Source organism: Monodelphis domestica, chromosome 3, assembly GCF_027887165.1.
Source record: "Monodelphis domestica isolate mMonDom1 chromosome 3, mMonDom1.pri, whole genome shotgun sequence".
Taxonomy (NCBI): Eukaryota; Metazoa; Chordata; class Mammalia; order Didelphimorphia; family Didelphidae; genus Monodelphis; species Monodelphis domestica.
In genome coordinates, this window is record NC_077229.1 from 217,249,412 (window position 1) to 217,262,835 (window position 13,424).

Genomic DNA, 13,424 nt, shown 5'->3' on the forward strand with positions numbered 1-13,424 from the left:
AGAATATTACCTATTTCTGCCTTTTTTTTTTTGGAATGCAGAAGTACAATTCAGTGAATGTACTCATACTCCCTGTTGCCACTTGGGGGCAGCACTACTTCAGGAACAACTGAAAGAAATATGTTATTTTCAAGTCTGTTTTGCATTGCCAGGTTTTCTCCAGTTAAAAGATTATTTAAATCAGCCTTTTTTTTTTCTTGGCTGCAGAAATTCTCCAAACAAAACAATTAAATTTATATTTGTGAGGTAGCACTTCAGAATTTTAATTTTTGACATTTGTTCTAGACTAGTAGAAGAGAATTAACAGATTTAGTTTGTGAAATAGAATCTTAATTTCCTAAGAAAAGGTGATTGGGAAAAAAACTACTTAGTATTTATTTAATAAACTGAAGATACCAATTTTGAAATTAGAAATAGAGTTTACATTAAGATATTTGGAACCAATGTTTCTTCTAAAATGTCAACATAGCATAATATAGTAATGAATACGAATGCAGAATTTAGTGTTGTAATCAGATAAAACTTATAACAAAGTTAATATCACTGATGAAATACAGTTTAAGAATTGGAAAGATCTTTGTAATGATTCTCAGTTTTGGAAAAGTTGCAATTCCCTGATGGTCACCTAACTTGTTAGTAGTACTAATGTAGGCCTTTGCTCTAAATTTAGCAATTAAACAAATTATATGCTTATCTGTATTAATAATAGGCATAGTCATTACTATTGAGTGACTGAAGATTAGGCATAAATATTAAGGAGATACAAAAGATCAATGACAAACTTTCAACTTCATGTTTTATTTAGAGCTAGGTTTTTTTTTTTTTGTACTTCTGAAAGGTTTGATTGTCATGTTAGTGTAGATGATTCCCAGTTTTACAAATGCATCAAAAGGCATTTATTAAGCAATCTTGTGCTGTGCAAAATGGCAGATAAAAACACCACAGTCCTTGCTGTCAGGGAATTTAGCCTAGAAAAGGAAGAGAAATATTGGGTGGGAAATCTTGAACCTTATTCTTCATCCTCACTGAGACTTCCAATCCTTTGTTTCCTTAGACTGTCCTCAAGACAGTGGCTCCATTGTCCCATCCTTTTCCTCTCCTGTGCCTATCCATAGTGAAACACTTCATCTCTATACTTTCCTCTTCTCTGGATTTCTTTGCCACAACCCCATCACTATGAATTTTTACCCTTTTAGGCCTTAGCTCTGCATTATGTGTTGCTTAAAGAAGCTGGATAAAATCTTATAAAACTATAGTAATAGAGGCCATTACAATTTTATGAGATGCTCTCTACTGAGCCCACACTTCAACAAGGCATTCCTTTTACACTTCCCTGATTCACTATCCCATTCATTATAGCAGCTTTTCCAGACCTTTTTTTCATTCTACTCAAACTTCCATGATTCCTCCTCCTCCCCAGTCTCTCAACTGAGAAACTTTATATTTTACTGAAAAATTTGAGGCCATTTGCTTCCTTCTTCCTCCATTCACATCTCTCCTCATAAGGACTAAAACTCTTTAAATGGAGTACTTGATCACATTCCATCCCATCTTCCCCAAGATTTACTCCCACTTATTCCCATTCTCACACTTCTCTACAATCTCTCCTGGTCAACAAGCTACAGACAGTCCTTGGTGTATGTTAATTCACATTATGCAAATACAATTTCATGTAAAGATTTCAACCAGAAATCCACAATCCAAAAATCACCAATGCTAGCTTTACTGCCCCTGTCTCTTGGTGCTCAGTGTCCTCCAATTTCCTACTAAAAAAAAGCATAAGAACAGACCATGGCCATTGCCTCCAAATCCAGGACTTAGGGAGATCTTTGCCTGGCTCAGTATATGCATCCCTTATCTGGCAGGTGTGTCTTTCTTTGCACTTGGGTTCCACAGTGGCTGTCCGCATCCCATTGCCACTCTCCTTTCTTTGTCCATGCCCAGCTCCCACCTTTCTGCCTCCTCTCCCCAACTTTGTTCTTCCTCTTAGTAGAGGCCAATACCTGACATGACTGATCTAGTTCCCAGACTGTTCCTCCTTCTGCTTCCCAGCCCTAGCCCCCAAGCAGCCTTGAACCATGTGCTGACCCCTTTCCTCCTTGGTTTTCCTGCCTCCCTTTTTCCTTCTCCCACATCTAGGGCAAATTTGCATTATATATGTTTTCATAAAGGTATAAAGTGAGGATTGTCTATTCTGTGCTTACAAATGTTCCCATGTCTCCCCCATCCCCAAAGAAGCCTTCACTTGATTTATCCATCCCAGTTAGCTTTTGTTCCTAATTGTGCTTGCCCTTTTTAGAATGCTATCTACAAGCCTGCCTTCACTTTCTTTTCTTTCACCAGCTTCTTAACTTTCCAGTATCATGTCTCATCATTCAACCAAAAATGCTCTCTCTAAAGTTACGAATCTTTTAATTGCTAAATCTAACACAGTCACTCTCTTCACTTTAATATTATTTTTTCCAGGTTTTTGTGAAAGTACTTTCTTGCTGGTTCTACTCCTACCTTTTAGACCCACTTCCTTAGTCCCCTTTGCTGGATATTCATCCAGACTGTGCCTGCCTCCCTTGTGCCCCCTTTAGAAATATCCTCCAGGCTCTTGATTTTTCTTTTTCTATTCTATTTTACTTGATCTCAGCCATTCCTATGGATTCAATTATGTGGTATGGATTCTCGCATCTACTTCTCCAGCTATGACCTCTCTGCAAACCTCTAGTATCACATATCCAATTAGCCATTGGGCAGCTAGAACTGGATGTCTCATAGACATCTTGAATTTAGCTTGTCCAAAACAGAACTGAAATGTGTTCTTAGAAACCCTTCCTTATTATAGCTTACAATCTAGATATAGATTCCTCTCTCTTTTTCTCTTCATATTTCTATTTAATTTGTTAAGTCCAGCCACTTCTAACTTGGAAACATCCCCATGTTTCCTAGCTAGGTAGTACAGTGGAGATAGTGCTAGGCCTGCAGAAGACCTGGCTAAGTCATTTAATCCTGTCTAAGTTTCCTCAACTATAAAATGGGGATTGTAATAGTAACTATCTCCCAGGACTGTATAGAGGATCAAATGAAGTAATATTTGGAGGTGTAGGAAGCCAGAGGGAGAGCCTGAAGCTTAACAGAATGGTTCTGAAAAGAACAAAACACTCTCTTCACTGTTATTTTCTTAACTTGTGGACTGACTTTTGAGCTTAGCATTCACCTGGAAGTTCTTTCCAAAGTTACCAGTGGTCTTTGAATGTCATGTCTAATCATAGTTTCTCAGTCTTAACTTTGACACTGTTAAGACTGTGTTTTCTTAGTATTCTTGACACTGGTCTATCTCAGTTCCCCCTCTACCCATCTACAGCTCTTTCCCAGCCTCTTTTTGTTACATCTTTACCTAGGATGCATCTGTTAGTCTTTGTCCTGGGCCTCTTCTTTTCTTGCTCTCTCTCCATTTCACTTAGTGATCTCATTGACTCTCATACATTCAGCCATCAACTCTAACCCGATAATTCTCAGTTTATCCAGCTCCTATTCTTCTTCTGACCTCTAGGCTCTCATCTCTTAACTATCTGTTGGATATTTTGACCTGGATGTCCAGTAATTATCTTAAACTTGACAATAGCCAAAACTGAACTCATGTTTTCGATAAACTCTACCCCTTTCCAAACTTCCTTATTTTGGAGACACCACTACCTTCTCAGACAACCAGGCTTGCAAACTAAATGGCCATTTTATTCCTTTCTCTTCTCCCATTTCCTCCTTAGCATCCAATATCTTTTTAATACCATTTATCTTATTATCTATCTCTTTATCTGTTCCTGATTTGTCTTTCTAGACATTAATATCACTAGAGGCAGCTAGGTGGCACAGTAGATTTAGATAGTGTTAGATTCAGAGTCAGGAAGACCTGGATTTAATTCTTTCCCCAAATATATTTTGTGTGATCACAGTTTTCATTTTGTCATTTTTGATCACCTCTATCATTTGCATTAGGAATTCTCCCTGTAGGATATGATTGTGGATGTAGACCCTAAATGATCACCCTAGTACAAATGTTAATAATATGGAAATAGGTCTTGATTAATAACACATGTAAAACTCAGTGGAATTGCTTATTGGCTATGGGAGGTAGGTAGGAGGAGGGGAGGGAAAGAACACGATTCATGTAACCATGGAAAAATACTCTAAATTATTTAATTAAATAAACTTAAAAGTTAAAAAAAAAAGAATTTTCCCCATAGATAAATGACCTCAGCAAGAGAGTGTACAATAAACCCAAAGATCCCTGCTTTTAAGACAAAACCCCACTATTTGACAAAAACTGCTGGGAAATTGGAAAACAGTATGGGAGAGATTGAGTTTAGATCAACATCTTATACCCTATAACAAGATAAATTCAGACTTAGTGAATGACTTAACTATAAAGAAGGAAACTATAAGTAAATTAGGTGAACATAGAATACTTTACCTGGCAGATCTATGGGAAAGAAAAGATTTTAACACCAAGCAAGAGATAGAGAATATTAAAAAAATAAAATGTATAATTTTGATTACATTAAGTTAAAAAGTTTTTTTAAAAAGCAAAACCAATGCAACCAAAATTAGAAGGGAAGCAACAAATTGGGAAAAAACCTTTATAACAAAAACCTCTGATAAAGGTCTAATTATTCAGATTTATAAGGAGCTAAATCAATTGTACCAAAAAATCAAGCCTTTCCCCAATTGATAAATGGGCAATGGACATGAATAGGGAATTTTCAGATAAATCAAAACTATCAATAAGCACATGAAAAAGTGTTCTAAATCTCTAATGATCAGAGAAATGCAAATCAAAACAACTCTGAGGTATCACCTCACACCTAGCAGATTGGCTAAAATAACAGCAAAGGAAAGTAATAAATGTTCGAGGGGATGTGGCAAAGTTGGGACATTAATGCATTGCTGGTGGAGTTGTGAATTGATCCAACCATTCTGAAGGGCAATTTGGAACTATTCCCAAAGGGTGCTAAAAGACTGTCTGCCCTTTGATCCAGCCATAGCACTGTGGGGTTTATAATCCAAAGAGATAATAAGGAAAAAGACTTGTACAAAAATGGAAAATGAGGGGATGCCCTTCCATTGGGGAATGGTGGAGCAAATTGTGGTATATGTTGGTGATGGAATACTATTGTGCTTAAAGGAATAATGAACTGGAGGAATTCCATGGGGACTGGAAAGACCTCCAAGAATTGATGCAGAGTGTAAGGACCACAACCAGGAGAACATTGTACACAGAGACTGATAAACTGTGGTACAGTTGAATGTAATGGATTTCTCTAGTAGTAGCAATGCAGTGATCCAGAAGAATTCTGAGGGACTTATGAGAAAGAACACTATCCATATCTAGAGAAAGAACTGTGGGAGTATAAACACAGAATAAAAAAAATTTGATCACATGGTTTGATGGGTATATGGTTGGGGATGTAGACTCTTAAACAATCACCCTAGTGCAAGTATTAGTAATATGGAAATAGGTCTTGATCAATGAGACATGTAAAACCCAGTAGAATTGTTCATTAGATACAGGAGGCGGGTGGGAGGAGGGGAGGGAAAGAACTGGAATCATGTAACCATGGAAAAATATTCTAAATTAATTAATTAAATAAACTTAATATTAAAAAAAAGAATTCTCTCCATAGCCATCATTGTGAAAGTTACTGTTTTCTAATTCTTTAATTCCATGATCATTTATATTCAGTTGATATTTTCATTTGATTGTTTATTTTTCCCAGCACTTCCTGCCACAATAGCAGTCTTTCCAGTGGTTTATCTTTTGGGATTTATCAAATACTTGGACCATACTTTTTGATTACTTATTGTTCTTTTAGGGACTGCTAGGTGACACAGTGGATAGAGAACTAGGCTTGGAGTCTAGAAAACCTGACTTCAAATTTGGCTTCAGGTATTTACTAGTTGTTTGACCCTAGGCAAGTTACTTAATCTCTCTCTGCCTCAGTTTTCTCAACTATAAAATGGAGATAATAATAGCAACTATTTGCCAGGGATTTATAAGACTCAAATGAAATAATATTTATAATGCATTTAGCACAGTGCTTGACACATAGTAGGTATTTATTAATAATAAATATATCATCTTCCCTTTTCTCTGTCTATTCCAGCTATTCTACTAATTATTTTATTTAACTAATGCCAAGTGCCTTGGATGGTTTGTGCTTTGTAATATCATATGAGATACAATAATACTATGTCTTTTTCACTCCTCTCTTTTAATTATTTCCTTTGAGATTTTCAATGTTTTATTCCTTCAAATTATCTATTTCTATAAAATTTTCTTTGGTAGGTTGACATATAACATGTAATCAGTAAGTTAACTTAGATAGTATTGCTAATTAAATTATGTCAACTTGTCCCAATCATGAGCACCAATTGTCTTTTTATTTGTCTTCCTATATTTCTTAAAAAATTTTTTTAATGTTATTAATATTGTTGGTTTTTACACCACCTTCACTTAACTGGACCCTTGGGAGCTATCCCTTACAACAAAAAAGCAGTTAAGTAAAATTAACAATTATATCAGATGTCTGGCAATATGTATTATATTCCACACCCAAAGAATCTTACTTCTACAGAGAGGGAAATGCATTTTTCTTATAAGTTATTTAGAGTGATAAAAAGAGCATGTAGTAAATACTGAAATGAAGACTCAGGACAATAGAAGAGATGATATCAGAGAATAATTGCAGATATTTAAGAGTAAAATGGAACCACCCACTTTTTCTAATACATTGCTAGTATGAGAAGCTTTGCTGCCTCTTCCTTGTCTGGCCCACTCCCCATTACTCTGAATCATTTGTTTAGCAGATGACATTCTCTCTATCTAATTTCTTTGGCTGCTTTTCCTTTTATATTATATTGCTTTTCATTTTAGTTTCATCTTCAGAGTTGAGGATTTCCCATATAATAATTTTGATTAGTTATATTATTAAAATATTTTAAATAGTTATATACCACCCAATATTATGATATAACCTACCCTTCACAATATATTTCACATTATTATTCCACATTCCAGGCACATAGGACTACTAACTTTCCCAAAGGTGAAAGTATATTTTGTTCCTTCTTGAATTTGCTCATGCCTAGTATATACTTCTTATTTCAACCTTTCAGAATCCTTACTTCCTTTAAGGTTCAGCTTAGGCTTCACCTCTTCAGTGAAGCCTTCCTCCATAAATTACCTTTTATTCACTAATTTGTATATATTTTGTAATAAATGTAATAAAATGTAAATTCCTTGAGAACAAGGATTATTTTTTTGGATGTCTTTTTATAACAAAATTTTTAGGACAGTGCCTTTCACTTAGGTACTTTAATAAGTGTTTGGTGAATTACATTGATGTGTAGGGTTATACAATTTTTGAGCTGTAAAGGATTTTGAGGATTGTCTAGTTCTTAAAGACCATCTAGTTCAACCCTTTTAGTTTAAAAATAAAGCTTGAAAAGTGAAGGGATTTGCCCAAGGCCACATAGGTAATAAGAAGTACTGCCAGAATTTCTACTGGGTTTTGTATCACTAAATTTGGTATATTTCCACTTTCCTCTCTTGCTTATTCATCAAAATTTCAGGTTCTGACATCATTGACATGATTTTCTTATTGAAATTAATCTTCTTGTAATTTTCCCTTCCTTCCCCTAATTGGAGTATATGTAGTGTCCATGTAGGTGACATCTTTGAGAAAGATGAGCATTTTATGTAATTAGGCCAATATCCAGTCATATTAAGGGAAAAAATACTTGCAAAATAATTATTGCAGATTATTTCAGAAGTTTTTGGCCAAAGATAAGAAAGTTTAAAAAACTGACAAAGTATTTATATTGTTTGATTACATTTATCTACTTAGCAGTTGACACATGATAGATCTTTAAGAAATGCTGTTGAATTGAATTAAATGTTTTTGGCATTTCAGTAGGAACTTGAAAGTCTGTGTTTTTTCTTTAGGTTCCTCATTCCAAATTAATGTAAGTTCATGCAAATGTAGTTTAATATGCCTATCTTAAAGGAATAAATAAATAATAGAGAACCCTGTATTATATCCTTGACAAGAATACTATTTTGTTTGAGACATATGGTTAGTCATTAGTTATATTCCATGCCACCTTCCTCATTTAACTGTGCCATCTGTTAAAACTCTGGTTGAGATCAGCAGAGAGGAAGCTTATAATTTTTCACTTTGTGAATATGGGATGAATGAGAATGTGCCAGAAGTTGCCTGCAGTTAAGTACTTTACAACTGGTTTAGCCAAACAACTGAAGCTAGCATTCATTACCATAGGAAACTCAAGCTATGAAGTAGGATTTTTCCTTTTCAGGCTTGCTATCTGTTCTAAAGAATAACATATAAAAATAACAAAGACCTATGTAATTAAGTTTTTAAAGTTCTGCTTGTTTTAACATGTTGTCCAGTCAGTATGAAAGAAAGAAAAGTGTTTCCTAGAGTCATAATAGAACATGGAATATTCAAGGAAATTCATCCTCTCTTCCCACAAACCAGATCTTCTTGCCTTCACAATTTTTTTAGAACCCTTACTTTCCATCTTGGAATCAATACTGTGTATTGGTTCTAAGGCAGAAGAGCAGTAAGGGTTATGCAATAAGGGTTAAGTGACTTGCCCAGGGTCACACAGCTAGGAAAGGCTAGATTTGAACCCAGAACTTCCGATCTTGGCCTGAGTCTCAATCCACTGAGCCACCCTTTGCCTTCACTTCTGATAATCTTGCTTCCTTTTCCTAGCCATTTAGCTCATCATTTATTCTTCCTTGACACAATTTCCATTTATTAAATTTAGTTGCTTTTTTTTGAACTCCCTCCCTTATTTACCTTCCACTCCATGCTCACTGCCATTCTCCATAGTGAAGCAGTGATTCTCATCCCACTCACCACCCAATTGTTCTGGGGAAAATCACTTCTCCTCTTTGGCCTCATCTGTGGAACAAGGCAGTTGTACCACTTGGGTGCCTTAGAGTTCTAAAGCTAGGCTCCTTTGATAAATGGCCATATCTCATTCCTTTATTCACTGAACTGAGACTCATTTTTATGCACAGACTTAGTGACTTTACTCTTTCTTTGCTAGAAGGTCCCAGGACATGTGTCTTCCTCCCCCTCTTCTGATTTTTCATCTTTGGCCTGGTGGTGGGAGAGCATCAGGCAGAGCTTTGGTCTCAGCTATGCCCTTCCTACTGTCCCTCTTGTCTGTTTCCCTTTTCCTATTTATTGTCTGTAAATATATATTCTTTCCTGAAATTTTATTTGGGAAAGCTCTTTGACTTTTCATGAATGTGTTTTCCTGCCATTTGCTGCAGATGTGAGAGTTTCAGCTTCATGGCATTTCTTCCTGGGCTTCAGCATATGCAAAGTATAGATTGATATGCTTTGGCCATAGCCTTGTGAAGGGGTGGCTTTTACTTTTGAATGAGAATGTCTTTGCCCCTTCCTTGTCCCTGAGCTTTTAGGCATTCAGCTTAGTTCAGCTGGAGTTCTCACACTCTTGGAGATCTTTGTCCCACAGGAGCAGTTTTCTCCCAATTGGTATATCTAATTGAGAAGCTCCTGATTACTTTTACAATAAAATACCCACTCTTCTGTTTGTCATTTGAAACCTTTTATAATCTATTTCCAGCTTACCTTCTGAGGTCTTTTTGCATATTAATCTTTGTATTCTAGCCAAACTCACTTCCTTGCTGTTCTCCTTATAATTGTTAAGATTAAAACTTTTAATTTGGCTATAGACTTAATGATTTTATTTAATTAGAAAGGAGAAGGGGAGAAGGATGAAAGAGAGAGAGAGGAGGTAGATTACTTTTAGGAATGATTTACTCTAGTTTCTCCACTTAGCTTGTTGTTCCACAGGAGCCATGTGGGCTCCCCTGGTCAACACTGCCACAGAAATTGAGAGGCTAAAATTCTGTCTTGCCTTAGTTCATCAAACTTTCTCTCTGTTCCCTGACTCTCACACATCACACCATGTGAGCCAACTTTCTCTTTTGCCTGGGCCCCCCAAGGGGTCCCCCAGGGACATCTGAGCTGCCTCCTGCCTCCATGTCCCCTACCTCAATTGCTGACTTTCCTGCTGACTACAGGGGACTCTAGAGATTCAATTCTATCCTTGTGATCAAAGTCCCCCCAATTTCCTTCACACACTCAACATTTCATCTTCCATACCTATGATTTTGTACAGCCTAACCTGTTTACCTAGAATCTACTCCCTTCTCACTTGAACCTTCTACAGCCCTGACTTCCTTCAGAGCTCAGGTTTAGTGCAAGGGGCACCCTCCAAATGGTCTATCCTGAATGGGTACCTCCAATTGCTTTTGTCCCACCCTCTGGAAATGACTTTGTACTTATTTTGTATGTATTCTGTTTGTTTATGGTTTTGTTACTTCCTCAGAATGCACTGTAGAACTTGGAGTAGGGATTGTTGTGTGTGTGTGTGTGTGTGTGTGTGTGTGTGTGTGTGTGTGTGTGTGTGTGTGTGTGTGTGATTTTAAAAACTTATATTCCCAGCAATTGACACAGTTCCTGGCATGTAGCAGAATCTTAATAAAATCTATGCTTATTGAATAAATGGCTAAAGAATTGTTATTGGATGATTAGTTATTAGAGCTGGAGGGGAATTGAGAGATGATTTAGCCCAAATTCTTCTTGTAGCTGAGAGACCCAAGGACTAAAAAATGGAAATATACTTACCCAAGGTCATACTATTAATAAATATTCTCACCTGGATGTCCACCATGCTTGGATCCTTCTCCTTCCTTTGCTCTGCTTACTGATCTTACTGGCTTTCTTTAAATTCCATTTAAAATCTCACCTTTTTAAAGGAAGCCTTTTAACCACTCTTAATTTCAATGCCTTTTCTCTATTTATTATCTCCTGTTTGTCCTGTATATGTTTTTCTTTGTATATATTTGTTTGCATATTGTCTCCCCTATAAGATTTTAAGCTCTTTGGGGACAGAGGCTATCTTTTGCATTTTTTTTATCTTCCTCACTTAGTATAGTGCCTGGCACATAGTCGACATTTAATAAATATTGGTCGATTGGTTAATTGAAGTATGGGAGTTAAGATCCAAACTTGATCCAAAGCTTGCATTTAAGACATTCAATGATCTGGTCTTCTTTTATATTCATACTTATGTTTCAGTGTTTTCCTTTATAAATCCTCCATTCAAATTTTACTTCTTATTCAATCAATAAACATTTATTAAGAAACTACTGTTTGCTAGGTACTAGGGATATGAAGGTATAAAAAAATGGCAACCTCTGTTTGCAATCTAATGGAAGTTACAACATACAAACAACTCAATGACCAGTGACTCAACAATGACCCAATTACCTAAGTATCTAAGGACCTAATGACCAAGTTATCTATTTGCCCAATGACCCAATGGCTTATGTATCCAATGACCCAATTACCTATGTGTCTATTGACCCAATTAACTATGTAACCAATCGTACACGATCACACAACTACCTATGAACCCAATGAACAATGTATCAAATGATCTGTTACTTGTGTATCAAATGACCTAATTAACTATGGCCCTTAAGAACTATATCTTTAGAGGTCACCCTGTGAAGGGACATCTATGAATATCTTGGGATTAGCTAATGATACATCTTTTGGGAAGTCACAGGGGAATAGGAGTCTATTCTGTTTTTCTCCAGCATCAAATTTAATTATCTGGATACAAAGGTAATTGGGTCATTGGTTGTTGAGGACATACTTTGTTGGGTACATAGGTTTTGAGTCCATTGATTATAATGGGTTCATTGGTTGTTGGCAATATTTGAATTGGTTTTGACTGTGTCTGGTTTTGATCAGTTGGAACATAGTTTTAACTGACTTTATCCAGTTTCCTACAGGTTTCAACTGGTTCTGACTGATTTGACCCAGTTTAGGACTATTTGATCTCATTCTGTTTTTAATATTTCTGGCTGGTTTTGACATGTTTTTTACCAGTGCCAACTAGTTTTCTGACTCACTTAGTTTGAAATGTTTTCAACTGATATAGACCAGTTTGTACTAGTCTAAACAGGGTCAGATGTTATTTAATTGTTACAAATTAGTTTTGGCTGAGTTGATCTGGTTCTAGTCAGATCTAACTGGTCCCAACCTGTTTTTGTTAACATTGACTGATTTTTAACCTATTCTTGCGAGCTCTGACTAATTTCAATAATTTTTCTTTGAAATTTCTACATTTTTTAAATAATGTACTTTATTTCTACATATCTCAGCCCTTTCCTACCCTCACCATAGAAGGCATTATCCAGCAAACAGATATGCATATATAGATTGCTTTTTGTGTTTCCATTTTTAAGTCCATTCTATGGAAGTTAACATTCACAAGTTATTCCTCAAATATTCAATCTGTAGCTATACATAATGTTCTCCTGCTTCCACTCATTTCACTCTTCATTATTTTAAAAAAAATTAGCCTGTTAATTGTTTCTTATGGCACAGTAGTCTATCACCACAATCATATATCACAATCTATTTAGCTATTCTCCAATTGATAGCCATCCATTTGGTTTCCAGTTCTTTGCCGCCACAAGAAAACTGTTATAAATATTTTGGAACATATAGATTCTTTTCCTTTTCCCCTGATCTCCTTGGTCCAAGAGTGCACAGTTTTATAACTCTCTAGACATAATCCGTAATTGCTTTCTAAAATGATTGAATCAGTCCTCTGTTGCACCTCCCTTTTAGCATCTGCCATTTTCGCCAATCTGATGGGTGTGAGATGATACTTCAGAATTGTTTTCATTTGTATTTCTGTAGTCAGTAGTGATTTAGAACATTTTTTCATATACTTGATTTCTTCATCCTAAAACTATCTAATTTTAATAGTTTCTAATCGGTTTTGACTACTTCTAATTAACTCTTAAAAGTTTAACCAGTTCTGACTAGATAAGTCACTTAACTTCTCTGATCTGAGTTTCTGTCCCTTTGATCCTTTGAGGTTTTTAATTTGAGTAACTGGAGGAATGATAATATATGGAAATAAAAGAGTTGGAAGAAGAGATTTAAGTATTTAAGTTGACTGTGAATAGTTCATTTTAGAGCATGATGAGTTTGAAGCAGGCATCAATTATCCAAGTGGAGGTAGGTTTCCATAGCCATATAACTAATCAATTAGTGACCAACCCTTAAATGATAAATTTTTTTATACTTGTCTTGGCTAGTCCTCAAAAAGATGATACAATTTCTTGCCAGGTAGAAACGTAATCAGATTATTTATACTGTAGATTAGAACCTATGATTAGTTTGGGCTTCTTTTGAATGACTTTCTGGGACACAGCTTAGTCTTCATTCCAAAATGAGGCCTCACAATAGTACTCTTAAGGAGGAATTCTATTTAAATCTCCCTTTAATCAT

The 13,424-nt window shown here is 35.8% G+C and overlaps 1 protein-coding gene across 3 annotated transcripts in view; it reads left to right on the plus strand.

The window, feature by feature from the left end:
• Positions 1–13,424, plus strand: part of CDKAL1 (CDK5 regulatory subunit associated protein 1 like 1) — a 704,381-nt gene that overhangs the window by 79,276 nt on the left and 611,681 nt on the right. The gene's annotated exons all lie outside the window — the stretch shown is intronic.